Genomic DNA, 19,856 nt, shown 5'->3' on the forward strand with positions numbered 1-19,856 from the left:
CCTTGGGGATATCTTGCCTTTATTTCAAGTTGGTGAATGTTCGTTGAGGACTTCTGGTTGCAAGGGATTGTGGTTATGACTATGGAGAAAATCAATCTAAATAAGGTATAGTTCCTGTCTTCAAGGAGGTTTCAGATCTGTATACGACGAACCATGGTTGAAATGTGTATATACTTTTCTCCAGGAACCCTGTATAAGATAACACTTGATGCTATAACAAAAGATACAAAACTAGGAAATGACTTAAAGACAATAGGGGTTTATTTCTCACTCACTGACAGTCCAAAGCAGTTGTTCTTAGGCAATCTTATCTTCTCCAAATAATGAATGAGGGACCCGGGCCCTTGCCATATTGTGGCTCCTCCCTGTCAACCCACAGCTTCCAAGAACTCCATGCTTGTCTGCATCAAACCATGGAAGAGAAAACAAGCATAGAAGGTGATACTTGGGAAATTTTATGGGGCTGGAAAGGACATGGCCCATACCTAGTCCATTCATATTCCACTGGCTAGAACTTGGTCACACTGCAAGGGAATGTCACTGCAGGAGAAGCTGGGAAATGTCCAGTTGTGCTTAGAAGGAAAGGGAAATGATCGGTGAACAGCCAACCAGTCTCTGACAGAGACCACAAAGACCTGGGATACATTCCAACAGGGACATTACCGTCTTGTACTGATTGCTGGTTCCTTCTCTGCTGTCCCTGGAGCTAATTCTATGTCTTGTATCCTAAGACCCTTATTCATTGGGACACCTTCATGGTAATCCTTTATGGGATTGTAGTTCTCTCATAGACGTTGTGGCTGTTCCAGGTCCTGTCTCTCTTGGTGGATGTCATGGGTCATAGCACCCATGCTTTGTTGGCTGGGCTCTCATAGTGCACATTTGTTTCAGAGCAATGTTACTTCTCATGGAAGGAGTGGTGTCATATTGGGCTGTTTCTGTAGAGGCATTCAGATGTGATTGATCTGTTACGAGGACCCTGGCCTAGCTCTCATGAGCTTGGATGTTCACTGAGGGACCTCCATTGGCTATGCCCACAGTCCTGTGGCTTGGGACCTTGGCAGGTTCTAGGGACGTATCATGGCATTGGGCACTTTTCTCTTACCTTGCTAGGAAGCTCATCTGTGAAACAGCCCAGTTGCTGACTTTGTTGTTGTTGTTGTTGTTGTTGTTATTGTTAAAAAATATATATAAAGCCTTGGCTGGGTGCAGTGGCTCACACCTGTAGTCCAAGTACTTTGGGAGGCCAAGGTGGGAGGATTTCTCAAAGTCAGGAGTTTGAGACAAGCAACATAGTGAGACCCCGTCTCTACAAAAATAAAAAAAACTGAAAAAAAGATTAGCCAGGCATGGTGGTGTACACATCCGTAATCCCAGCTACTTGGTAGGCTGAGGGCCATGTGGCTGGAGCAAGTGACAGAGATTAGGAAGAGTTGAGGGTAAGGAGGTGATGCAGTGACCTGCCATCAAATGAAACCTTTCTCATCCCCATGCCCCCACTTCCCTTTCCTTATTACTCTCTCTTCCCCATCCAGAAATACTTTTCTGAATCCTGTGTTTATCATTTCCATATATGTATTTACATATTGACTACTTAAGTATCTAAGAAATATATGATACCGTTTTACAAGCTGCATGTTTCTCTATATTGTTTTATGCTATAACCTGCCTTTTGTGCTCAACAGGCAATTAATCTGATTAGTGAGTGGTTCTCATTCATCCATTTTCACAGCTATATAGTATTCTGTGGTATGAATATTCTACCATGGATTTATCCCTTTGGATTGTTTCCAGCTTTGGGCTATTTTGTACCAAGCTGTCCCCCTCTTTCTTGTGAGTGAATTTCTCTAGGGCGTATACCCAGGAGTGGAATTGCTGAGTCGTGTACTATACGCATCCTTCAGCGTCACGAGGTACTGCCAAATTGCTCTGCAAAGTGGTTGTGCCAATTCATGCTCCCTGGGGGCTGACTTGCTAGCTAGGGCTGGCTTGCCCTTGCTGGCAGGAAGGGGCTTTAAGCACCCCTATTTTTTTAATAACATGGTTCTTGAAACAGCTTAGGGAAGCTCATATACTGTTTAGCATGTAGCTGAAGGTAGCCATTCAGTAGGTCAGTTTGTCAGCTGGATGTTTGTAAATAAATGCTCCCTGCTTACAACAAGGTCGTCTTGCTTCTAGTTTCCTGACATCTAATGAGAAATTCTTCACCTAGAACAGATAGGTCCTAAGGTTGGAAGCCATAGTTGGGATTAATGAATGCACTGACATGGTCTGCAAAAATTATGTGTATGTGTTATTTTTCTGGTCCATAGTTTTTATTTGATTCTCAGGAGACCTTATGGTGAGGAACTACCATTCTAGATTCTATTTCTATTCCTTTCTTATCTCTTTTCCTTTTCCTTTTTGTTCATCTCACATTCCCTTCACTTGCTTTTCTTGCTGCTATTTCTTTGATAATCAGCCATCTTTCCTTATTGTCTATTGGTTCTGTCTCCTCCAAATCAGGCACAAAGCTCAAATTTCATTACTTCAAATTCCAAGGGGCCGTTTAGTCTCCTGTTGGTTTATAAGCTAGAACTGGGGAAAGAGAAACTAAAACGTCCTGCAGACCTAGCCTTCTGCTCAATGTCAATGATGGGAAGATGCAGTGAACACTTAATTCTATGTTTCAGGGGGAGGGAAGTCGAGTGTATTAATTTGATGCTGGGACAGTGATGATTTTAATGAGCACTTTCCAATGGAGTCATCGTCTTCTCACATTCCTAAGCAAACCACAGTATTAAAACATTCATTTTTCGTGGACTTCCAAGATTTTTGCCCTCTTCTTGTATGAAGTTTGGTGGGAAAGATCTTTGTCTGTTCTTTAGAGCTCAAAGCCTCAGAGAAAATTCTAACTTTATAATTTCATCAAACCCCTTTGAGGCATGGTTTCATTGTATTTGTGTTCTGATCATTAAACTGAAAATGTGTAAGAGGAAGATTTCAGAAGCTTGGCTGTGTTTCTGAGATGACGGAACTTTTACAGTAATGCTCAAATATAGATAAACATCGAAGAGATCAAATAACGCAATTGTGCATGTTAAGAAAAGAGAATGTGAACCTCGCTGGGGTAGGCATGAAGACTGTACCTAGCGCATAGTAGGTGCTCAGTAAAAATCAGTGGTTGTTAAGGTGGAGAGTGATAACACTTCTGATAAAGAGTGTTCTGGAAAATTTACTGAGCTGTTTCAGGAGATGGGGACCATTCATTTGATCAAGATAGTCAAATAGTCCAGGAGTCCATGGCAGATAACCTGAACATCAGATGAGACATAAGATGAACCAGTTATGGGTCCTTGCCAACTCTGACATTCTGGTTTTTTTTTTTTTGAGACAGAGTCTCGCTTTGTTGCCCGGGCTAGAGTGAGTGCCGTGGCGTCAGCCTAGCTCACAGCAACCTCAAACTCCTGGACTTAAGCGATCCTACTGCCTCAGCCTCCCGAGTAGCTGGGACTACAGGCATGCGCCACCATGCCCGGCTAATTTTTTGTATATATATATATTTTAGTTGTCCATATAATTTCTTTCTATTTTTAGTAGAGACGGGGTCTCACTCTTGCTCAGGCTGGTCTCGAACTCCTGACCTCGAGCGATCCACCCGCCGCGGCCTCCCAGAGTGCTAGGATTACAGGCGTGAGCCACCGCGCCCGGCCCAACTCTGACATTCTGTGACTCTGAAAATAAAGGTGCCTTTTTGGAGGATCCTATGAACTTCCCCAGGCTTTGGGCAGTTTTGTTGACGATCAGAGATAAGGAAAAAACCCAAGTACTCAGGGACCAGCAGGGAAGGATGTTGGTTTTGCTCTCATAGCATCATTGAATTTTAGGGCTGAATGGCCTCTGGCAGGTCCAACCCCTTTATTTTGTCTGCAAGGAACCTAAGACACAAAGAAGCTAAGTAGTTTTCCCAAAGTCATACTGAGATGGTGGCAAGTCAGGGATCTTCCAGAATAAGAAAATATCTTCATGTCAGGGAGCCTAGAACCCTGGTTTGGGGGGCAAGGGAGGTGGTATAAATGATTAATGTCACCCCTCAGGTTCTGCCACCAGAGCCCAATCCTCTGTTCCTCCTTCCTGCCCCTTGAGTGGCCTGTGGCCTCTTTCTAGAGAAGTAGAAAGGAAGCCCCAGAGAGCAATCCTGGTCCCCCCCTTTTTTTATATAGTTGAAGAAACTAAGGCTCAAGGGGTCAAATGTCTTGACCAGAGGCACACACCTCTCATGCTGTTTCTCCTTTTTGATTAGTTGAACAAACACATGTAGTCACTCCTCATCTTCTTTCTTCTTTCACCTCCTGTGCAGCTGCTCTGAGTTACCTGCACATACAAACAGCATCCCCAAAACAACAACAACAAAACACAAGCAGCATTGTAACACAAGACCAACAACAGCTCCTGTAAATCCCTGACATTATTTTAATGTCTCTCTGCAGTAATTTCTCCCCCAGTGGATCAGTCAGCCTCAGTACCAAAAGGAATCTCCACCCTGACTCAGATGCTTTTTGTCTTCTCACCCAGAGTTGTATCACTAAGAGAACATTGTTCTTTTTATTGTTCAGAGCATTTGGTTGTCATGATATTTGCTGAGCCATGTTTCATCAGGAACCACCTCACTTCCTGGCAGCAAGAGCTAGTTTCTCCCAACTTCTACCAAGACTAACAGTTGACAGTGATGATGATGTTAACTGCCATGGTTGTCATTCTCATCATTTATTGAACACTTACAATGTGCCAGGCAGTATCTTAATAGTGTTATGTGCAATATCACATTTCAGCCTCACAAGACTTTTCATAGATGGATCTGAGGCTCAGAGAGGTTAAGCAACTTGCAGGGAGTCCCACAGCTAATGATGGGAGTGCATCAGGGTCTCAACCTCTCTGCTAGAACACTGCTCTAAAACTTAGATAACACCGGGCTCCAGTTAAGTTCAGACAAATAGCTCTATTTAGCCTAGTATCCTTATGAATATGATATGTTATTAACAACAGTGGCAACGTTGATAAACTAGAACGTAGTAAGTACTTCCAACCTGATATATTATATACACATATATATACCCGGTTAGTCCTTGCAACTAAGTACCATTATTATGCTCATTTTACAGATTAAGAAGCTGAGGCTCAAAGAGGCAGTAAATTAACTTGCCCAAAGTCACCTAGTATCTTAGTCTGTTTTTTGTTGTTTATAACAGAATGCCTGAAACTGGGTAATTTATAAAGAAAAGGAGTTTATTTCTTACAGTTCTGGATGCTGAGAAGTCCAAGGTTGGTGGGCTGCGTCTGGGGGGGCCCTCGTGTTGGTGGGGGCTCACTGCAGAGTCCGAGGCAGTGCGGGACAGCACTGGCGAGGGGGCCGAGTGTGCTAGCTCAGGCCTCTCTTCCTCTTCTTATAAAGCCACCGGTCTCACTCCCTTGACAACCCATTAATCCATTAACCCATTAATCCGTGAATGGATTAATACATTTATGAGGTCAGAGCTCTCATGAACTAATCACCTTTTAAAGGCTCCACCTCTCAATACTGCCACACCGGGGATTAAATTTTAACGTGAGTTTTGGAAGGGACAGGCATTCAAAACCTCAGAAGTGGTGGATTTACGGTTTGAACTCAGGCAGATCTGGATCAAGAATCCATATTCTTGAGTCCTACTCTGTTTCCTTAAAGTCAAGTTTGGCAGGGAAACAAACTTGAGAATTTGAGTAGAGTTCCCTGGGATGGAAAGTTAGAGGGATCCTTCCTTTTCTTCCCCTGTCTTGGGTTCCATGGTGGCTGGGAGAAAACATGTGCAGAAGAAATGTCAGGAAATAGGAGTTCGGTACAGCACAGTGGTAAGACCCAGGCTTCGGAGTCGGAGGACGCTCTGCCAGATGTGACCTTGAGAACGTGAGTTGATCTCTCTGAACCTCAGTTTTCTCACCTGGAAAAGGAGAGTGGGAATAGCATCTACCTCCTAGGGCTGTGGTGGGGATTAGAGATATTGTGAACAGAGTCCCTGGGCCTTTCTGAGTACATCACAAGTGAGAGTTTGTGAACCAAAGGGGAAAAAACGCAAACAAATGCTTTCGGGGGTGTGTGGTAGGTGCTGTGAATTCCCCACTCCTACTCATCCAGCTCACTTCTGAGTTTACCTGCAGCTTCATGGGGAGGTTCCCATGCCTGCTAACCTCTTGGAACCTCCAATACTCCCATCTCTCTGCGTCTCTTTTGGAAGGACTTCTCCGGCATCACAGAGTCTGCTCAGCCCACGTGCCAGATGCTTAACATCCTCAAGATCATCCCTCAACCAGTGAGCTAGGGAGTGTGTGCATAAATACCCTGGCATCCTCACTGCTTAGTGAGAAAACTGGGGACAGGGGGAGGTTACACAGCATCACAGAAGTTCCTCAGCAAAATTGGATCCCAGTTGCTCACCATGAAACCCATTCACTAATGCACCCTTTACCCATCCCCCCTTCCTAGTTCCTCACTTTTAATTCCTTGGATCACTTCCCAAGTTAACCACCTGCACCCCAGTTCTTGTCTTGGGATCTGCTTTCAGAGGAGCCCAGACTAATTCAGGGAGCAAGAGTTGGGAGCCCAGTGGGTTACAGGTTTCAGCACCCTGGACAGCGCCCAACACACCTTATTGTACCAACATGTCTCCTCCCTCCCTCCGCCCCCTACTAGGGTGGAGAGGCACTGAGGGAAGGCCAGATGGCCAGGTGACCTTGTTCCGTACTAAGCTTCTTGGCCATTTTCCCTCTGGGGCTGGAGAAGACCTTGCCATCCATCTCTCCACAGGTTTGGGGGCTGATCGAGGTCTTGTCCTCTCAAATTGCTATGACAAATGCCAGCCTGCCTCCGGAGGGGCATCTGGCAACTGCCTCTGCAGTTTGCAGGGCTAATGACTCCTCTCCTCTCGCCAGGGCAGGGAGGCGGCTGCCTGGCGGGCAGAGGAAATCTCAGCAGAACGGAAAGCAAGCGGGTGCCTTGGGCCAAGGCAGACGCTGCCAAGCCAGAGACACTGTGCTCTGCTTCATGCAGGAAGGTGGCAAAGGACTTGGAGCTGCCACGTTGTGCCAGAGGTTGTAGAAGCTGGATAATCTCCCCTCTCTCTGGAAAGGACCTGGTCCTAGCCTGGAGACAAAAGGCCCTCGCTTTCAGTGGGGTTGTGTAGCCGAGTGGCAAAGCTGAGATTTGGAGGGGTCTAGGAAAATAAAACACCCTTGTTTCTCCACTTCTCTGGTTGTACTCAGCCCGTTGGTGGTCCCATCCAATCTTGAGGCTTTAGATACCCCTTCAGTGCTGTTGTTTCCCAAACTTATGTCGCCAGCCTGGACCTCTCTTGAAGTCTTCACGTGGTGGGGGCTCTCAGGCATCTCACACTAAGATGTCCAGAACAGACCTTGAGAGCACCCCTCTCACACCGCACCTCCCTGTACTCCATGTCGGCCGAGGGCAGCTCCATCCTTCCAGAGGTTCAGGCCAAAAACTTTGATACCTCCTCCCTCTCATGCTCACCCCGCGGCTAATCCTTCTGTAAATCCTGTAGGCTCTGACTTTAACATACATAACAGGATCTCACCATTTCTCCCACCTCCACTGGGACCACCTCGCTGAGCCCTCATCATTTCTCAGTGGGGTTGTGGCAGCAGCCGCTGCCTGGGTCTCCCTCCTTCTGCCCACTTCCCTCACAGCCTGTGATCGACACCAGCAGCCAGAAGGATCCTTTGAACACGTAAATTAGATCAAATCACTTTCCTGCTCACATCCCTCAGGTGGTTCCTGCCTCACCCAGTGTAGAGGCCAAAGTCTTCACGGTGGCCCCCAAGGCACGATCTGCGTTATCACCTCCCACCCTCCTTGCTGTTCCTCAAACATTTCTGGAAACTGTCCATCTCAGGACTTTTGTACTGGTAGTTTCCCCTCTGCCTGGAGTGCTCTTCTCCCAAATATCTGTTTGCTCCACCCCTGGCCCCTTATCTACAATTTCAACACTTTCCCAACACTTCCTGTCCTCTTTCTTCAATTTAGATTTTTTTTTTCTATGTACTTACCACTTGCTGACAATCTAGATATTTTGCTTATTTATCTTATTTTTTTTTTTTTGCCTGCCTTCTCCACTAGGAAGTCAGAGGACAGGGATTTGATCTTTTCTGTCCTCAATTTTGTCTCTGGTGCCTAGAACAGTGTCTGGCGTGGAACAGGTGCTCGGTAGTCTTTCGCTGATGACCTGCCAATGTTTAGGGAAGTTTCACTGTGAAATAAACTGATCCTTAGGCAAAGAAACCCTTGTCAGAGTGGGCGTGCATGTCGGCTGGTCTAGATGAGAGGGTGCGGTTCGGGAGGGCAAGTTGGGAGTGCTCGCTTAAACCATTGCATGTACCATGGCTAGAATATGCCTGCCCATGGCTGTGGTCCTAACCTGGGAGTTATGATATATGTTATGTGCTGTAGCTTTCTGAGTAAACTAAAACACCTTTGAAATCATCTTTTTTTTTTTTTTAGCTATTTTGCATTGATAAGGTAGCGCAAATATGAACAGGTTTGTGCAGAAGGTGGCGGGTATGTCTAAGCAGGAATGTGTTCTCTCACACAGGGCTGTTGTGTATGGTTGTGCAGGTTGCACACTGAACCAGGCAGCTGGTGTGTATAACTCACCTATATGTAAACCTCTTTTGGAGACATCACAGCCTAGAAAGTATCAAATAGTTATGCTCAGGAGTCCCTTCAGCCTTAAAACCTTTGATTTTAGCAATCAAGGTTTTGTGTGTGTGTGCACATATGTGTGTGTGGTTCTGGAAACATGCAGGTGATGAATTATCTTGTTTTCACTGTTCAAAGGCACATTCGAAGGCCACCAACAAAATTTTAGGACATGAAATTCTAGAATCTGGGGCAGAAAGAGGAAGGAAACCTCAGACTCTTAAGTCCTGTTCTGGGCACTAAAATGTGGCTGGTGGTGTTTCTGATGTATTAAGATACCATGGACAGAAAAGCCAAATGGTGGCTTTAGATGGGAGTCCTATATTAAAATGTATTTGACATTGTATTGCAAGCCAGCTGCTTCTTGTGCAAGTTAACTCTAAACGAAAGGGCAGTCGGTTTGCACAGACATGTAGGAAGCACAGTGGGTAAGACCACGGGCTTTGGCTCCACTGTTTCCAAGCTGTGTGGCTTTGGAAAAGTTACTGTACCTCTCTGACTCTTAGTTTCTCCACCTGGAAAATGGGAGTCATAATGCTTCCTACCTTGCAGAGTTGTTTTAAAGGTTTAAAGAGTTCATGTCTGACACATGTTTGGGTTTACCAGTGGATGGTCTAAAGGAAGAGGAAGGGATATGGTACTTTGGGCCTCAACTTCTTCATCTGTACAATGGGAATTATAACTGCACCTAACTCAAAAGGTAAGATATATGGAGATAATACATGTAAGGCACTCAGAACCTAAATTGGCACAGAGTAAGTACTCAGTGATGTTAGCTATTAAAAGACTAATAACTATAATTATAATGATGATAATAATTACTATTTCTCCAGCCCCAGTTCTATAGACCAGTTAGTTAACTGTAGGGAACATCTGCTGTTGCTAGTTGGGCACCCAACATCTGACCTCCCCTCCCAGTTTAGGGAAAACCCTTCCCTTTCTGTGACCTACTATTGGGTCACGGGACCCCACAGTCCTTATAAGTTGAAAGTGAGGGGGATTTCTCCCTCTTCTCATCCCCTGGTAGTCCGGGGATGTGATCTAAACTCAACCAGTCACATGCTTCCCCACCCTGGAATTCGAAAATGGATGAAGTGACTCACACATGGGGGAGGGGGTGATCCGGATCCCTTTCGAGGCAGCCTACTGTAGCAGGGCTTGGTCTGAGTGCATTGTTTTTGCCTGTTTTCCAAGCCCCCTCTTCTGGCCTGCTGTTTATTATCTGAGAGCTACCTAAAAATCCCCTTTTATGCCTAAGACAGCCAGTTACTTTTTTGTTTTTGCAGCCAAAAACTCACACTGCCCCTGAGACAATGATACACAGGCAAGTGGTTTGTTTGGAGATATCAGAAAACATAGTCAGGCTGGGCGCAGTGGCTCATGCCGGTAATCTCAGCACTTTGGGAGGCCGAGGTGGGAAGATCGCTTGATGTCAGGAGTTCAAGACCAGCCTGAGCGAGAGCGAGACCCCCATCTCTACTAAAAAATAGGCAAAAAAAAAAAAATTCGCCGGACATGGCGGCATGTACCCGTAGTCCCAGCTACTCGGGAGGCTGAGGCAGGAGGATCACTTGAGCCCAGGAGTATGAGGTTGCTCTGAGCTAGGCTGATGCCACGGCACTCTAGCCTGGGCAACAGAGCAAGATGCTGTCTCAAAAAAAAATAAAAAAGAAGAAAAGAAAGAAAGAAAACATAGTTAAGACAACAGGGGGGTGAGAAAGGGGAGAGAAGGCAGCCAGTAAAGGTTGCATTAGCAAACAAGTTACTGCTGTGAGCAACTAGAGCTTCAGCCCTCTGGGGAAGTTTGGGAGGCTGTGAACACACCTTTCGGAGTAAGCCCACCTGAGTGAGGGACCTGGCATGGGGGAATCCTTCTGGGGGTGCAAGCTCTCGGCGCTTCCCCTGCATTTGGGCTGAGCGTGCGTCTGTGGCAAGAACGTCGTCAATGTTGGTAGTGAGCAGCGTGGGACTTGGACGCAGCTCCGACGGTGGGCGCCGCACTCAGAACACTTATCCACTCCTGCCCTGAATTGTAGCTCAGCTGCTTAGATTTCCCGGGGAAGCATTTTGAAGGTCAGTCCATCTCGTAAGACTCACCCTGTTGGCCCCAAATGGGAAGTGTGGCCAGCTAACTACTCTATAAGGAAGGGATAAATGAGGAGCACCGACAAGCCAGACCCTGGTCCTTCAGGAAGTTTTGGTTCCATTGATAATCTGGAGACAGAGAACTCTCTCCTTCCTGACCTAGCGAGTCACAGGATATCTGTGCAGGGAAAAACAGAGGTCACAGTGAATTAAAGGCATAGAAATTCAAAACAGAAGAGGCAAGCAGGATCCATGGAGGATCGAGGGCCTGGGAGTGGGGATGAATTAGTAACATTTTTTATTGTCTTTGGCTAGTGACAGTTGAGTAGAATTCATTCCAGAAAGAGAGAAATGAGCAAACTGGGTTTGTCTCCCTGTGAAGTAAGAATTGGATGAACACGGTAGCCTCTACACAGGAGATGGCACAACACCCCGTGTGTTCACACCTAAAAAGGGAAGATGTGTGGTTCCTGTGTTCCTCTTGTGGAGTCATGAGTGACCTAGAAGTGGGGAAATGTTTGAAGGATGTAGTAGGATTATGTTCAGCAGCAAGTAACAGCAAACCCAACTTGCAGAACCTTAAGCAAATAGGAGCTTATCTTTTTCACCTTACAGAAAGTCCAGTGTGGTCATTGGTTGCCAGTGGCTAGCATCTCTCTGATTTCCCTTGGCCTTGACCTCATGGTTGCAGAATGGTTGCTGGAGCTCCAAGCGTCACATCTACATTCAAGGCAGGAAGAGGCAGGGATGGGATGGCCCCATCCAGCTCTGTCAATTATTGTTTCAGGCAAAGTAAAAACTTTCCTAGAAACCATCCGTCAAACTTCTACTTACATCTCATTGGCCAGAAATATGTCACATGGCCACATCTAGCTCCAAGGGAGCCTGAGAACTCTGTCTTAATTTACCTGAAATCTGTGTCTTCTGTGTGCCCCTTTGCATCAGTTATATGTTGCCGTAATAGTGCAGCATAACGAACACCCCGAAGACCCAGTGGCTTAAAATGACAAGCATTTTTTAGCTCATGATTTAGAAGGGTGGTAGTCCAGGCTGGGCTCAGCTAGGTGCTCCATCTGGCCGCAGCTGAGCTCAGCCATGCATCCCTGGTCAGCTGTGGGTCGGCTGGGTGGCTCTCCGTTTGCCGCCCGGAGGCTGGTCTAGGATGGCCGTGGCCAGCCGGGCTTGTTCGCAGGGCAGCAGCAGGGTTCTAAGAGAAAGAGAAAGTGCTCAGCCTTCTTGCGGGCTCGTCCCGGGAATGGCACACCGTCACTTCGACCACTGTTGGCCAAAGAAAGCAACGAGGTCTGTCCGGCTTCCAGGGGTGAGGCAACGCGTCCCGTCTCTCAGTGGGACAAACAGTCACATTGCAGAGGGTGCGTGTACAGGAAGTTATTCATCCCTGACTCCAGCAATAAATGGGGATGACGCGTCATTACCGTGTCACTCACACAGTAAAAGGGAGAGGAAATGTCAGCAAAAACTCCACTGAGAGCCTGGGGCCCATCGTACAGCAACCTGGGAACAAAAAGTGGGGAAGATTACACAGACTCCTCCGAGGCCTCCAGCTTTTATCCAATCGCACCATGATATCTGAGTTCTGAACCCTCACGGGCAGCTGCAGTGAGGGAACAGATTGTTTGCCTGCCACGATGACCCGGTGTAGTTCACAGCCATGCAGCCTGGCTCCCTCTGTCAACTGGGGCTTTTGATTTTGTGTGTTTTTTCTTTTTTTTTTTTTTTTTGAAATGTCACCTGCTTCTGATCAGAGCTGGTTGGAAACCTCGCTCAGGCTCCGCGGGCTCGGGGGAGCAGAGGCCAGGCTGGCGGGCATCTGCGTGGACACCTTAGCTTTTTCCCCCTCCCACGCCAACTCTTTTCTTTTTGTTTTCTGCCGTTTTTTCATTCCTGGCCACCTCCATCTCTCTTCCCTCCTGCAGTGCCAGGTTTCTGAGAAGCCAAGACCAGTGTTCAACCTCCGAGAAGGGAAACATGATCTGCTAGAGCCTTAAATACCTTTACGTACCTTCACATACCCTATCACCTTCAAGCCTTCCCACAGTTCCATGAATATTATCACAGATAAGGAAAACAAGGCTCAGAGAGGGCAAGTCACTTCTCCAAAGTCACACAGAAAATAGGCTTCAGGGCTAAGATTTGTTTTTTGCTTATTTGTTTGTTTAGAGACAGGGTCTCACTCTGTCACCCAGGCTGAAGTGCAGTGGCACAATCATAGCTCACTGCAGCCTCCAAATCCTGGGCTCAAGCGATCCTCTGCCTTATCAAAAGTAGCTGGCACTACAGGCACACCCCACTATGCCTGGCTAATTTTTTAAAAATCTTTGTAGGGACAGGAGTCTTTCTATGTTGCCCAGGCTGGTCTTGAACTCCTGGCCTCAAGCAATCCTTCTGCCTCAGCCTCCCAAAGTGCTGGGATTATAGGCGTGAGCTACTGTGCCCAGCCCAGAGCCAGGATTTGGACACAGCTCTGTCCCCACAGCAGAGCCAGGCTGCCTTCTGTCCACTGTCGCATTTTACAGGGAGAAAATGAGGAAAGGGACGCCAGCCTCCTCCCTCAGCAGCATCTGCTCACTCACCCCAGGGCCTTTGCACATGCTGTTTGCCTGTGTCTGGAATATGTTCTCTCCTCTGAACCTGGCTAACTCTTACTCAGGCATAATAGTTAAAGTATTTAATGTCCAGGGTGGCGTGAGCACTGACCATTTAGAAAGGAGGCTTCCGCTACTGTGACACATGTGTACTCTGTTTGCAGCATTGTGGGGGAGATTCAGGGGCCTTTAAGAAGGCCAAGGTGCCAAGGGGGCATTCTCAGGGCTCAAGGACATACCTGTTTACTGATATTAATTAACTCTTCCTCCAGGAAGCCTCCCCTGACTTCCCCACTATGATGCCAGCTTATATTCCTTCTTTTTGGCCATCTGATGGCATCTGTAGGAACCCTCTCAGTGTTTATTTGGCTGATCATCTATCTCCGTTCTCTGGAGGGCAGAGCCTAGCATAGAACCTGAGCGTTGTGCTCAGTAGAGATCTCTAGAATGAATAAGTAAGTGAATGAGTGAGTGAGTGAATTCATGGCTGGTGGTACAGGGAGCCATAGCATTTGGTAAGCTTGCCCAGGCATTGCTGAGGGGTGGACAGAAGGAAGAACAGTCTGTCCGTCATTCCAGTCTTGTAGTTCAGGAGCAGGAGGGAGCAACAGAGAGCTGGGTGGTTGCAGGGGCAGCTGACCTTCTCCCCTCTCTGCTCTCACCCGGGGGGCTGTGCCAGCCAAGGGGGCTTTCTGGGGAGCACCAAGAGCAGTGAGGGCTTCGAGAAAGCAGAGGGCCGGGGGAACAGTCCCTAATTTCCCTTTCTCTTGTCCTTTCTAAAGGAACAGGCGAAGGCTTGCATGTTTTTTAAATTGTGGGTTCAGTGGCAAAGCCCTGTAATACAGAGCTGGACCCTGGGGTCAGGTAGTCATGGGCTGCTCTGTGGCCCAAGCCGGTCACGATAGACACCGACATTCATTGAGAACTTGTGCCCAGTGCCATTCTCAACATCTTGAGTGAATGATCTCATTTAATCCTCTTGGTTCGTACCATCATTGTCCCCCATTTTCAGCTGGGAAAATGAGGACGGGCTGACAGAGGACCCTGCCCAGTCATCGCCACTGCTCTGCTGACCTGTGGAGAAACTTGTCTCTCTGAGCGTCAGTTTCCTCATCTGTAAAATGGGGCTCATCGTACCTATTTCAATAGGTAATAGCTCACAGGGCAAACAGAGGTATCAGTGATAATGGTAGCCTGTAGTCTCAGCTACTTGGGAGGCTGCGGCAGGAGGATCCCTCGAGCTCCCAAGAGTTTGAGGCCAGCCTGGGCCATATAGCTTGTCTTTAAAAAAATAAATAATAATAATAGTGATGAACACAAGTATAAGACATGCTGTGGCCAGGTTATGTCCTAAGGGTTTTGCAGGGATGATCTTATTCAGTCCCCATCTCCCCCTTTCACAGATGAGAAAACTAAGGCTCAGAAAAGCCAGAGGACTTGCCCCAAGTCAAACAGCTAGGAAGTGGCAGAATTGGGATTTAAACAAGGAGAACTGGCTTCAACATCAAAGCTCTTAACCACCTCGCTCAATAAATGGAGCCGAGGTTGCTGATTCTGTAGTTGGATACAAGGCAACCGCTCCATAGCCAATAATGGTAATTGCTGTTGTCTGCTAAGCACTCGCTGTTGCCAGTGGCTGTCTGACCCCTTTTTGAGGACTCCCCCATTGGTGCTTCACAGCGGTTCTGAGGTTGGGGCTCTTAACACCCCCGTTTGCAGATGAGACTCCAAAGCCCAGGATGACAACCTGACCTGCACCCCGAAGCCAGATCAAGGTCACCTCGACCCCACTGAGGCCCCCGTCCAAGGCTCTGGGTCCAAACCTGTTTCTACATCTCTGGGGGTCCATCTTCTTCAGCTGGGTTTTTTTTTTTAACTGGCAAGTTAATTACATACATTTATGGGATACAATGTTATGTTTTGAGATATGTGTTTACCTTGCAGAATGATTAAATCACCCTAATGAATATATCCATCATCTCACGTACCTATTTTTTTTTTTTTTTTTTTTTTTTATGGTGAGCACATTTAAAATCTACTCTTGTAGCGATCTGGAAATATACAATTCGTTATTATTAACTGTGATCACCATGGTGTGCAATAGATCTCTAAAACTTATCCCTGTTGTCTAACTGAAACTTTGTATCCTTTGACTAACGTCTCCCCGAGCCCGGCCCTCAGCCCCTGGTAACCACCATTCTGTTCTCTGCTCCTACAAGTTCAACTTTTTTAGATTCCGCATATAAGTGAGATTGTGCAATATTTATCTTTCTGGGTCTGGTTAATTTCCCTTACCATAAGGTCCTCCTGGTTCATCCGTGTTGTCCCAAAGGACGGAATTTCCTTCTTTTTAAAAAAAATGCCGAATGGTAGTCCACTGTGCACACGATTGCATTTTCTTTATCCATTCACCCGTCAATGGACAGTTAGGTTGCGTAGGCATCTTGGCTACTGTGGATAGTGCTGCAACAGACACGGGCGTGCAGCTGACTTTTGAGGTGCTGGATCGAGGATGGCTCTGCCAAAAGACCTGCTCCTCCTGCTGTATTCTCTGTTTTAGAAAAGGTAGCTTCACCCTCCCCAGTGCTAGGGCTGCAAACCTTAGGCTCTTCCTCTACGCCTCTTTTTCTCAAGCCCCCACAACCGATCTATTAGCACATCTTATTGGTTCTACCTTCCTAATCTACCCGGAAGCCACCCGCCTCTCACTGCCTTCACAGCCCCACCCTGGTCTGGCCCCCATCAGCTGTCGCCTGGACTAGACCAGTTGCCCCCCAAGCTGGTCTCTTAACTTCTGCCCTCGCCCTTCCCTCCAGTCAGTTCCCCACACAGCAGCCAGAGGGCACCTGTGAGCACCTGCAGCAGGACCTGTCTCTTCTCTGCTTAAACCCTCCGTGGCTCCCCACTCACTTGGAAAAAAAGCCGAAGTCTTTCCAGAGCCCCCAAGGCCCACATGCTCTGTCTCTGTCACCTTCCTGTCCCCCAATATTTCCACTCTCCTCTTCACTCATTCAGCTCCAGGTATACAGGTCCCCTTAGCACTGTTCCTTACACACACCAGGCACGCTGCAGCCTCAGGGCCTTTGCACAGGCTGCTCCCTCTGCTGGGACCGCTCTTCCCCCCAGATATCTACTTGGCTCCACCCTCACTTCCTTTGAGTCTTTGCTTGAATGTCTTTCAAAAGTGTAACTGCCCTGCCCCAACCCTGACACCGCTCTCCTGCCTTTTTGGCTTTATTTCCCTCACGCGTCTGATGAGCATATACCAAACCATATCTATTTATTTTTTTCTTGGTTTGTATTTCTTTTTTCTATTTTTCTTATCCATCTCCCCCACTAGAATGCCAGCCCCATGAGGGCTGGGGCTTTTGTCTGTTTCGTTCACTGCTGTCCCCTACGGCCTAGAACACTACCTGGCACATAGTACCTGTTCAATAAATAATTGGTACAGGCCGGGCGCGGTGGCTCACGACTGTAATCCCAGCACTCTGGGAGGCCGAGGCGGGAGGATCACTCAAGGTCAGGAGTTTGAGACCAGCCTGAGCAAGAGTGAGACCCCGTCTCTACTAAAAATAGAAAGAAATTAGCTGGACAACTAAAAATATATATAGAAAAAATTAGCCGGGCATAGTGGCACATGCCTGTAGTCCCAGCTACTCGGGAGGCTGAGGCAGTAGGATCGCTTGAGCCCAGGAGTTTGAGGTTGCTGTGAGCTAGGCTGACGCCACGGCACTCACTCTAGCCTGGGCAACAGAGTGAGACTCTGTCTCAAAAAAAAATAATAATTGTACAGTGAATCATCACACTAAATGCTCTGGGGGCATCAAGTGGATGCCATGATTAGGTGACAAGTGCCCACCCTTGTCCATGTACTCTCTTGACCAGTTGTTCTCATGTTTCTTTCATTTTTTAAAAAAAGTTTCATTGTGGTAAAATGCACATAGCCTAAAATCGATGTTTCTAAGTGTGCAGTTCAGTAGCATGAAGTGCCCTCACACTGCTGTGCAGCCGTCACCACCCTCCGTCTCCAGAACTTTTGCATCTTGCAGAACCGCCTTCTTCCACTGATGGACCCTTGGGCTGCTTCCACCTTTTGGCTGTTGTGAATAATGCCGCTATGAACATGGGTGTGCAAATATCTGAGCTCCTGCTTTCAGTTCTCTTGGATATATACCCAGAAGTGGAATTGCTGGATCACTGTTCTTCTATTTTTAAAAAAAAAAAAAATCAAGATTTGGCCCTTGAAGGTCTCCTTGGTTGAAGCTTTTTTGGGGACACTTTGAAACTAGAAGTAGGGGTGAGGGCATGGTGGGGGAGGCACACATCTCTCGTGTCAGCTTGTTTTAAAAAAAAAAAAAGACCCCTGGATGAAGATATGTGAAATTCCTCGCTTCCCCCCTCCCACCCCCTCCAATATCTCAAAACACCCCTTGTTTTAGGAAATGGCTGTGGCATCAGGCAGACAGCGTGTGGCATCTGAGACACAATATCGCAAGTGGCTGGGAGCCCAGAGGAACCAGGACAGGCATGCTGGGGGTGTGGACTGGAGATGGAGCTAATTTTAGTGGCAGAAGAGGCTGTGAGCAGAGAGGGAGGAGGAAGAGAGGGTGTGCGTGTGTGTGTGCGTGTGCGTGTGTGTGTGTGTGTGTGTACACGCACGGTGACAGAGGCTGGGGCGGGGGAGGAGTTGCTTGGCAAGTCAGCTTGGGCACAGGACCAACATCCAACCCAGAGGATTGTGAGCAAGTCTAAAGATGTGAGCCCGAGGGTCAGGGTGGTGGATGGAATTAGTTGGCAAGCGGTAAAGAGGTGATTGCATCTATGGAGGCTTGCTCTGTGGAAGGCACAGCTCAACCGTGCCATCCTTGTGGCCATTCAATGGGAAAAGCACTGTTATTGTCCTTCTTTTATGAGCAGGTAAACTGAGACATTGAACTAAGTCAAGTCCCCAGTAAGCGGGGAATGAGGCAAGCATAAAAGAGAACATACACAGTAGAAGCCAAGAAATACAAACCTGAAGGCTCTCAGGGTATGTTAGTTGGCTGTGAGATCCACGAGGTTGTTCAGGTTGAAGGAAAGACTCCAGGTGCCAGAAAGTAGCTCAACATTTGAATTTGGAAATCAGGGTGGACATGGTGAAAATTCTGGCTTTGCCACTCACTGGCTAGGGGACCTCTCTGACCATCAGTTTCCTTTTCTGTGAAGTGGAATGACGCCACCTGTCTCCTAGCGTTGTTGTGAAGACGTAAGCTGGTCAATGTAACATGCCCACTAGGGGGCCTGCTCCATGGTAGATTCTCAGTAAATGATAGTTGCGGTTTTGGTTATGTTTGGGGATAAACTTTATTGGCAGGTAACGAGGAAATTCTTCATCCGTTCAAAAATCACTCACTGAGTTTCTACTATGTGCTGGGCCCTGAGGATACAGTGGTCAACAAGACAGGCCTGCTTCCTGCCCGTACAGAACTTCAGTCTTGTCTCACTGCACTCGGCAGCCAAACAACCCACTTACATGGTGATGAGAGTCACAAAAACTTGCATTTACTATGAGCCAGGCACTGTTCTGAGCCCTTTACAAATACTAACCCATTTAATCTTCACAAAGAGCCTGTAAGAGCTGCTGTGATGTACATTTTACCTATAAGGAAACTGGTGCCTACACAGAGAGGTTAAGTAACTTTTCCAAGGCCACACAGCCAGTGAGTGGTGAAGTTGGGATTCAAACCTGGGCATGCGATGCCAGAATCTGTGTTCTTTACCACTATGTTTTCCAGCGTCTCTGCTAGAAATAATCACTAGTCACATTGAGCAATTGCTGTGTGCCATGCCCTTTCACACACATCTCCTTGGATCTCTGCAATAATCCTATGAGGTTAATGATCCTCATGTTATGGTGAGAGACTGACCAAAACACAAAGAGTTAAGTGATTTGCTCAAGATCCTGCAGCTAAAGGCTCTCAGGTTGCAAATTTGGGGTGGCCTTGGACCCTGTATTCCAGCCTCTAGTGGCTGATAGGCAGAACGCTTTTATAGGTGCGTTTCTTCCACTGTCTCTGCTTCTGCGTAAAGATAAACAGCCCCAAGCCCCTTTGCCCCGAACTGTGCGACATAATTAGTTAATGGAAGGTAAATGTTTTAGAGATGGAAATTGCTGTGGCTTTTTTTCCCCTAGGCATTGTTGCCTGCATGCTAATGCAACACAATGTGTCTTTCTTCTGTCAGGCATTTTAGACAAATTCTATTTTCCCCAAAATATTTTGCCAAAGAAAATAGCAAGTGGGAAAGAGATTGAGAAATACAGGCAGGGAGAGGAAACCGTTCCCTTGGGCCTCAGTAGAATGGCACAGTGGCTAAGAGCACGGATCTGCAGTTAGGCAGATGCCAATTTTTGATTCATTTTCCAGCAAGCAAGAGGCTGGCTCTCTGTGTGCCTCAGTTTACTT

The 19,856-nt window shown here is 47.1% G+C and overlaps 1 protein-coding gene across 3 annotated transcripts in view; it reads left to right on the forward strand.

The window, feature by feature from the left end:
• Positions 1-19,856, forward strand: part of CACNA1A (calcium voltage-gated channel subunit alpha1 A) — a 224,630-nt gene that overhangs the window by 48,583 nt on the left and 156,191 nt on the right. The gene's annotated exons all lie outside the window — the stretch shown is intronic.

Source organism: Eulemur rufifrons, chromosome 2 (assembly GCF_041146395.1).
Source record: "Eulemur rufifrons isolate Redbay chromosome 2, OSU_ERuf_1, whole genome shotgun sequence".
NCBI classification, from domain to species: domain Eukaryota; kingdom Metazoa; phylum Chordata; class Mammalia; order Primates; family Lemuridae; genus Eulemur; species Eulemur rufifrons.